The 9,437-nt window shown below is 42.9% G+C and overlaps 1 pseudogene; it reads right to left on the bottom strand.

Annotated features, from left to right (window-relative positions):
- Positions 1 to 4,305: 4,305 nt before the first annotated feature.
- On the bottom strand, positions 4,306 to 5,290 carry LOC101143491 (small ribosomal subunit protein uS5-like; annotated as a pseudogene).
- Positions 5,291 to 9,437: the final 4,147 nt, after the last annotated feature.

Genomic DNA, 9,437 nt, shown 5'->3' with positions numbered 1-9,437 from the left:
TTTTACTAGAGCATATCCTCCAGTGCTTTCCTAAGAAAAGTTATGTGGGGATGAGGGGTAAATTTCTGATCCTTGCATGCCTAAAAATATACTTATTTATTCCTCATACTTGACTGATAATATGGCTTAGTATAGGAGTTCTAGATTGAAAACATATTTTCTCTCAGAATTTTGAAAGCCTCCCTATATGGTCTTCTAGCCACTAATGTTACTATGGACAAATATGCTATTCCTATTACCTGCTCTTTCATAAGTAACCTGTTGCCCTTTCCCTGCCCCCTCCTCACCTCCTATCACCAAGATTTTTGATTTTCTCTTTATCCTTTGTGTTAAAAAATTTCATGATGATGTGCCATAATGTTTTTCCTTTGTTTTGTTTTCTTTCATTATGCTGGGCACTCAGCAGGCTCTGCCACTCTGGAAACTCAGTTGCTTTGATAATTTTCTTCCATTTCTTCTGTATTTCCAGAACTCCTGTTAATCTAATGGTCAACCTTATGGATTCATCCTCTAATTATCTTTTCTCTTTTATTTTTCCATTTGTATTTCTGTTCTACTTTCTTTTTTTTTATTTTATTTTTTTATTTTTTATTTTTTATTTTTTATTGATCATTCTTGGGTGTTTCTTGCAGAGGGGGATTTGGCAGGGTCACAGGACAATAGTGGAGGGAAGGTCAGCAGATAAACAAGTGAAGAAAGTTCTCTGGTTTTCCTAGGCAGAGGACCTTGCGGCCCTCTGCAGTGTTTGTGTCCCTGGGTACTTGAGATTAGGGAGTGGTGATGACTCTTAACGAGCATGCTGCCTTCAAGCATCTGTTTAACAAAGCACATCTTGCACCGCCCTTAATCCATTTAACCCTGAGTGGATACAGCACATGTTTCAGAGAGCACAGGGTTGGGGGTAAGGTCATAGATCAACAGCATCCCAAGGCAGAAGAATTTTTCTTAGTACAGAACAAAATGGAGTCTCCTATGTCTACTTCTTTCTACACAGACACAGCAACAATCTGATTTCTCTATCTTTTCCCCACATTTCCCCCTTTTCTATTCGACAAAACCGCCATCATCATCATGGCCCGTTCTCAATGAGCTGTTGGGTACACCTCCCAGATGGGGTGGTGGCCGGGCAGAGGCTGCAATCTCGGCTCTTTGGGAGGCCAAGGCAGGCAGCTGGGAGGTGGTTGTAGCGAGCCGAGATCACGCCACTGCACTCCAGCCTGGGCGCCATTGAGCACTGAGTTAACGAGACTCCGTCTGCAATCCCGGCACCTCGGGAGGCCGAGGCTGGCAGATCACTCGCGGTTAGGAGCTGGAGACCAGCCCGGCCGACACAGCAAAACCCCGTCTCCACCAAAAAAATACGAAAACCAGTCAGGCGTGGCGGCGCGCGCCTGCAATCGCAGGCACTGGGCAGGCTGAGGCACGAGAATCAGGCAGGGAGGTTGCAGTGAGCTGAGATGGCAGCAGTACCGTCCAGCTTCGGCTCGGCATCAGAGGGAGACCGTGGAAAGAGAGGGAGAGGGAGACGGTGGGGAGAGGGAGAGGGAGAGGGAGAGGGAGAGCCCAATCGGCAAATTCTGTTCTACTTTCTGAGAGATTTCCTCAACTTTATATATTAAGACTTACATAAATTATTTATTTTTCTATTATTATTATTTGAGAACAGGTCTTGCTGTATTGCCCAGGCTGGAGTGCAGTGGCATGATCATAGCTCACTGCAGCCTCCATCTCCTGGGCTTGAGCAACCCTCCTGACTCAGCCTCCTAAGTAGCTGGGACCACATGCATGAGCCACCAGAGCTGGCTAAATTTTTTTCTTTTTTTTTATTATTTATTTATTTATTATTATTTTTTTGAGATGGAGTCTCGCTCTGTTGCCCAGGCTGGAGTGCAGTGGTGTGATCTTGGCTCACTGCAAGCTCTGCCTCCTGGGTTCATGTCATTCTTCCGCCTCAGCCTCCCTAGTAGGTGGGACTACACGTGTTCGCCATCATGCCCGGCTAATTTTTTGTATTTTTAGTACAGATGGGGTTTCACCATGTTAGCCAGGATGGTCTCGATCTCCTGACCTCGTGATCCGCCTGCCTCGGCCTCCCAAAGTGCTGGGATTACAGGCGTGAGCCACCGCACCAAGCCTAATTTTTCTTTTTAAAAAAATGTTTAGCAGAGAAGAGGTCTATCTAATATTGCCCAGGTTGGTCTTGAACTCCTGGCTTTAAACAATCCTTCTACCTTGGCTTCTCAAAGTGCTGGGATTATAGGCATGAGCCATAATGCCCAGCCAATTTTTCTATTATATTTTTAATTCCCCAGAGCTGTTACTTATTCTTTTTTTTTTTTTTTTGGAGCATTTTATCTTTGCTTTATGGATGCAGTATTTTCTATTATCTCTCATAGACTGCTTATTGTTTTTTAAAAATATTTTTCTGTTCTCTTCAGTTTCTGTTCCCTTTGAGTTTCTTTTTTCTCTATTTGATGCTGTCGTTCCTGGTGGAGGTTTATCTTAAATATCTGGTGACCCTTTGTTGTCTCTTTATATTTAAGAGTGAGTCACTAAGTATTTGGAAGCTCTGTGTTAACAGGAAGTTTATCTGTAGGATGATAAAGTGGGTACCCAGGTGTTTTGTTGGGGGACCTCAAATATCAGTATGTATAGATCTTTCCTCTGGGGTTAATTAATTAAAATTAATTCCCTGATATCTTGCCTGGAGAATACAAGCCTTGCTGTCAGCATTCCTGGAGTAAATTTCAGCAGGAGGACTGAGTGCGCTTCACCATTCAGCATGTAGACAATTCATCTAATCTCTGTTTTCAGTCTGAAATTCTCCTACCTTAGCCTCCCTGCTATTATATCTTTAGCTGTGCCTGGTATCTCAGTGTCTGGAACTTCTCTACCTCAATTTTGTCCCAGGGGCTGCTAGGGAGATGAAAGGGTAGTTGTCTAAGTGAGTAGGATGGAGAAAAAGACCTGGCAGTTTCACTTCCTATAAAGGCTTTCAGCCAAACCCTCTCTCTTCTGCCTCTCACATCACCTCTGATCTGCTCTGTCCCAGTCCTGACATTCTAGTGTTCTGCAGTATGAATCTGTTTGTCCCTTGTTAGCATAACCCTCAGCAAACATTTAGAATTGTTTTCTCAGCTCAGCTATGGTTTTCCATCTTCCAAAAATGTGTTGATATCCTTAATCTGCTATTGATTTCTTTCTTATTCTCTTTGTCTGTAGACTGGTAACCCTAAAAATGTTAACTCACTGTCACTTCAGTGATTTGGGGAGTGAACAGGGATAAATATATGCATTTAATCTGTCCAAGCATAAACAGAAGTGCAAGACTGTCAAGATGTCCACTCTTTGCTCCTATTAAAAAAAGTTAGAACCAGAAAATTCATAGATATGGCTGGGCGAGGTGGCTCACGCCTGTAATCCAGCACTTTGGGAGGCCAAGGCGAGTGGATCATGAGGTCAGGAGTTCAAGATCAGCCTGGCCAAGATGATATAACCCCATTTCTACTAAAAATACAAAAATTAGCCGGGCACAGTGGCAGGCGACTGTAATCCCTCCCAGCTACTTGGGAGGCTGAGGCAGAAGAATCGCTTGAAGCTGGGGGACAGAGGTTGCAGTGAGTCGAGATTGCACCACTGCACTCCAGCCTGGGTGACAGAGTAAGACTCCGTCTCAAAAAAAAAAAAAAAAGAAAAGAAAATTCATAGGTAAAATATAGATAAAATTCTACTATCATATGCCAATGTGGAAAAAGTAGGAGTCTGAGAGTTGCGGTACATGTGTCCAAGCCCTGTTATTATCATTTACTGGTCTGAAGCTAGGTAAGTTAAATTTTCTGACCATCTGTTTCCTCATCTGTAAAGTGGTGATAATCATCCCTAGATAGTCTATCTTACTTGTAATGATGAAGTAAAATAATTGATATAAATATATAAACATCAAATATATATCATTTATCATAAACTCTATTAGAAGTAGGCATAGTTAAATATATTTTCAGAGGCACTGTAACATAGTAGAAAGAATATGGGCTTCAGATTCACACAGACTTGGGCTCAAATTCCATCTCTGTTACTCACTGGGTTATGTTGGGTAAGTGACTTACACTCTCTGAGCCTTCATTAACCTGTTTATAAAATGGGTATAATACTTTTAACCTGACAAGGCTGTTGTTGAGTATTAAATGAGATAATGCATGTAACATCTATAGGGCCTGACACTTAGTAAGTACTCAACAGATATTAATTCTTCCATGTTGGCCCCTAATTTGAGACCAGCTTTTTTTTTTTTTTTTCAGGCCTAATTCAGTTTGTTTTTCTTGTATAAAAACCATATGTTGTAGCCACAGCTGGAGCCTGGGTCCTCTGCATGGAGACTCTGGTGTGGGTCTTGACGAGGTGGTCAGTGAATTCCTGATAGGGAGACTTGGTAAATATAGTCTCCTTCCAGAGGTCGAGGGTCAGGTAGCTGTAGGTCTTAGAGATGGTGTCAAAGGTGGCCTTGGCGAAGTTGCCAGGGTGGCAGTGCAGCCCCTGGCTGAAGTGTGGCAGTCATCAATACCAGCCATCATGAGGAGCTTCTTGGGCACAGGTGCGGAGACGATGCCAGTGCCCCTGGGTGCAGGGATGAGGCGCACCAGCACAGAGCCACAGCGGCCTGTCACCTTGCAAGGGACGGTGTGGGCTTGCCCATCTTGTTCCCCCAGTAGCCTCTGCGCACGAGGACAATGGAGTGCTTGGTCAGGATGACGGCCCCGCGGACGGCAGTAGTCACCTCCTTGGAGCACTTAACGCACAGACCGACGTGGCCATTGTAGTCCCCGATGGCAACAAACGCCTTGAACCTGGTGCGCTGGCCGGCGCGGGTCTGCTTCTGCACCGGCATAATCTTCAAACCCTCTTCCTTGAGAGAGGACCCCAGGAAAAAGTCAATGGTCTCAGATTCCTTGATGGGCAGGGAGAAGAGACATCCTCCAGGTACTTGATCTTCATGTCCTTGACCAGGTGGCCCAGCTTGGTGACGGGCATCTACTCCTTATGCCTCGGCCTTGCCTCTGCGAGCTCCACGGCCTCGGCTCCTGCCCAGTCCACAGCCGTGACCCCGGCCCCGGATGCCACCGCCGAAACCTCCGCGGAAGCCACCGCGGTTCCCCATCCCTCCTAGGGCTGCGGGGGCCTCCGCCGGGCCTCCGCCCGACCTCCGCACCCCACGCCCTGCCGCCCCCTGCACAGGCGTCATCCGCCATTTGGGGATTTGTTGAAGAAGAGCTTTTTTATACTAACATGAAAATCCTGAGCTTGTATTTCATTAGTTCATGCTAAACTACATTGATAATTAGCATCTTAGATCATCAATAGTCCTCATAAAAGTTTATTTATTTGCTGTTTTCCCAGGACCAAATTATAAGGTGAATAGCCCAAATTAAAAGGATTCCTCATACAAGACCTTTGAAGTCAACTGGCTATTGCTGAGGCATCTTTAGCATTTCATTATGAAATAAGATGTGAAACTTGTAACAAATATCAAGAGATCAGAGGCTCTGGAATACTGGGAACAACTACAACTCAAAAAATTATTTTAAACGTTTGTTTTTTTGGTTTTTATTTGATCCTCATACAAATCTAGACTCCACAGTCTTTTTTATCCTGTTTAAAGATGAATTAACAGAAACAATGAGTAAAGAAGCTTCCTTTACTCAACTTCCTTGAGTACTTCCTTGAGTTTCAAGGAAGTCTCAAATTCCTTGAGACTCATCTATCTGTGGAAAACAATCAAGAACTCCAACCTTGGTCTTTTGTCTCCCAGTTTAGTGCTCTCTTTTTAAAAAATATGGTAAAATACAAATACCATAAAGTTTATCTTTTCAACCATTTTTAAGTATATTCACATTGTTGTACAACCAATTTCCAGAACTCTTTCCATCTTGCAAAACTGGAACTCTGTACCTATTAGACAACAACTCTCTCTTCCCCGCTCTCTCCCTAGCCCCTAGCAACTACCATTCTACTTTCTCTTTCTATGAATTTGACTAGTCTAGGTACCTCAAATAAATGGGATAACACAGTATTCATCTTTTTGTGGCTAGCATATTTCACTAAGCATAATGTTCTTGAGGTTCATCCATATTGTGGCATGTATAAGAATTTCCTTCCTTTTTAAGGCTGAATGATATTCTATTGTATGTACACACCATATTTTGATTGCCCATTCATCCACTGATGGACACCCGGGGTGCTTCCCAGGTATGAATAATGCTGCTGTGAACATGGACATAAAAATATCTCTTTGAGACACTGCTTTCAGTTGTTTTTTTTTTTTTTTTCTGAGACAGAGCTTCGCTCTTGTTGCCCAGGCTGGAGTGTGATGGCACGATCTCAGCTCACTGCAACCTCTGCCTCCTGGGCTCAAGTGTTTCTCCTGCCTCAGCCTCCTGAGTAGCTGGGATTACAGGCGCCGGCCACCATGTCTGGCTAATTTTTTGTATTTTTAGTAGAGATGGGGTTTTACCATGTTGACCATGGCTGGTCTCAAACTCCTGACCTCAGGTGATCCGCCCGCGTCAACCTCCCAAAGTGCTGGGATTACAGGTGTGAGCTACCATGCCCAGCCCTTTCAGGTTTTTTTTTTGTTTTTTTATTTTTATTTTTTAAATATACGTAGTAATTGAATTGTTAGATTATATGGTAATTCTATTTAAAAACGTTTGAGGAACCACCATACTCTTTTCCATAGGGCTGCATCATTTTACAGTCCTGCCAACATACACAAGCGTTCCAGTTTTTCCACATCTTGATAATATGTGTCATTTTCTGGAGGTTTTTTTTTTTTTTAATTAATAGCAATTCTACTGGGTGTAAGGTAGTATCTCATTGTGGTTTTCTTAAGAGTTTTGAAGTCTTCTGTACAGATGGCAAGATACTAAGTAACCTTGGATAACATCATCAAAAAACATTCATATTCTTTTTTTTTTAATTGATTTTTTTAAAGAGAACAGGGTCTTGCTGTCACCCAGGGTGGAGTGCAGTGGTGTGATCATAACTCATTGCAGCCTCGAACTCCTGAGCCCAAGAGATTCTCTTGCCTCAGCCTCTTGATTAGTTGGGGCCACTGGCACATGCCACCATGCCTGGCTAATTTTTTTTTAATTACTTTTTTGTAGAGACAGGGTCTCACTATGCTGTCCAGGCTGGTCTCAAACTCCTGGCCTCAAGCAATCCTCCTACTGTGGCCTCCCAAAGTGTTGGGATTACAGACATGAGCCACTGCACCCAGCCTCAACAAATGTTTACTGAGCTCCTAATAGGTGCTATGCACTGTGCTGGGTACTGGGGTTATAAGTCTCTTAAGAGCAAGGGAGAAAGATGGGCAATGAATAGTGACCAAGGTGCTGAGTGTATACAAGGTACACTTAATTACTCCTTACTGAAAGTCTGCTAATCTTTCAAGAAGACTATCAGGTGCTTTTATGGCTCACGCCTGTAATCCCAGCACACTGGGAGGCCGAGGTGGGAGAATCACTTGAGGCCAGGACTTTGAGACCAGCTGGGGCAACACAGTGAGACCCCCATCTCTACAATTTTTTTTTTTTAATTAGCTGGGTGTCGAGGTACTTGCCTGTAGTCCTAGCTACTTGAGAGGATAAGGCAGGAGGATTGCCTGAGCCCAGAAGTTTGAGGCTGCAGTGAGCCATGATCATGCCACTGCACTCCAGCCTAGGTGACAAAGTGAGACCCTGTCTCAAAAAAGCAAAAACAAAAACTGATCACCTCCTTTTATAGTGAATCATAAAAGGAGTATGTAAAACATATTTATTTCCTATGCTCACATCCAATTATTCCAAACAGAATACAGCTGGGAGGTTTTCCCATCCTCTCTTGGGAAGGAGGCGACATTCAAGAAGTGAAGACTGGTGCAAGTTAGTAATTAGCACTTATACCTATCACCCCATATGGATGCCTGCATTCACAAACATGTGCTAGGTTTTGGGAAAGCAAAGAAATATGAGTAAGGTACAGATCCCGCTCTCCAGAATCTCAAAGACAGCTACAACATAATATAAGAGCTGTAATAGAAAAAAGACAAGTAGAGAGAAAGGAATCATTTTTTTCCCTTGTAGAGAAATCAAAGGCTTCTTTAAAAAAGTAAAGTCTAGATCTGGATCTTAAAGGATGACAGGAGTTCATCAGATTCCGGGAACAGGAGGGAAGGACGTTCTAGAGAGGGAACAGCATGGAAAAAATGAAATGGCACAGCATGTTTATGAAATATTAAATGATTTAGTATGACTGAAACAGCATACACAATGGAGAATGGTAAGAAGGGTAGACAGTAGCATGGTGAGAGGGGCTTGGAGGCAGGCTGTGGAAATCTATTCTTCTGAAGGTAACAGAGAATTAACTGATTTTTAGGCAAGGGAGCAGCTTGATTAGTGTTTTTTTCCCGGCCCCAGGAAACTCGATGGGCTAGATGGAGGATGAACTGGAGTTATAAGAGAACCAAGAAAAAGATATGGGAGAAGGAGGTCAGGGACTAACCAAATAAGATCTCAAAGACCCTTGTTTTGTTCCACAGCAGTCATTGAGGATGACTTGTTGTGAAAAATACCCAGAGCTTTTTATTTGTTACAGAGACAGGGTCTCACTATATTGCCCAGGCTGCTCTCAAACTCCTGAGTTCAAGTGATCCTCCTGCCTCAGCCTCCCAAAGTGCTGGGATTACAGGCATGAGCCACCATGCCCAGCCATTCAAAGACTCCTGGAGTAGAGCACCAGAGCTGAGGAACTCATGTATTTGGCCTCCAAAACCAGAAATCTGATTTTCCTAAAGCATGTATCATGGAACAGATACTTGAGGATTGATTCACAATAACCAAATTCATAAGAGATTGTGGTATAAAGGATAATCCTAATTTACTAATGTACATTCACTCATCAAATAGTTGTAAAGAACCTACTTTGTGCGAAGCATTATTCTAAGGAACTAGGGACACAGCTGTCATTAACAATTTCCTATCCTCACAGTTACAGTCTCTGTGGAATATAACATAGAATGTATGTTTCCAGTGAGTAAAATATTTGTTTGCTGTCTAGAGCATTTCCTTCCCAGTGCAAAGGAACCAAGGATTTTAAGTCACTAATGAAAATGTTATTTGGCAAATGATCTTCTGATCATTTGAAAAAAGAGATGGTATTAAGACCCATTTCATTCAGGTCACAGGTAAGGCCTGAGCTTATCTTCGCTCTAGAACAAGTATACCTCTCTAATGACTAGCTTTTAACCATGTTCTTTGGATTCATAATTTCTCTATCCTGAACATTGCTGAATGGAATAAGCCATCCTGGCTTATTCTTCTCCTTCTGGGTTCCAAGTAAACCATTTCAATTCTAACATATTCTTTCAGACATATTATAATACAACTGAGCTTAATTACGTTAGC

This window comes from Gorilla gorilla, chromosome 21 (genome assembly GCF_029281585.2).
Source record: "Gorilla gorilla gorilla isolate KB3781 chromosome 21, NHGRI_mGorGor1-v2.1_pri, whole genome shotgun sequence".
Classification (NCBI taxonomy): Eukaryota; Metazoa; Chordata; class Mammalia; order Primates; family Hominidae; genus Gorilla; species Gorilla gorilla.
The sequence above is the reverse complement of the archived record's forward strand: the minus strand, read 5'-3'. Positions and strand labels throughout refer to the sequence as shown.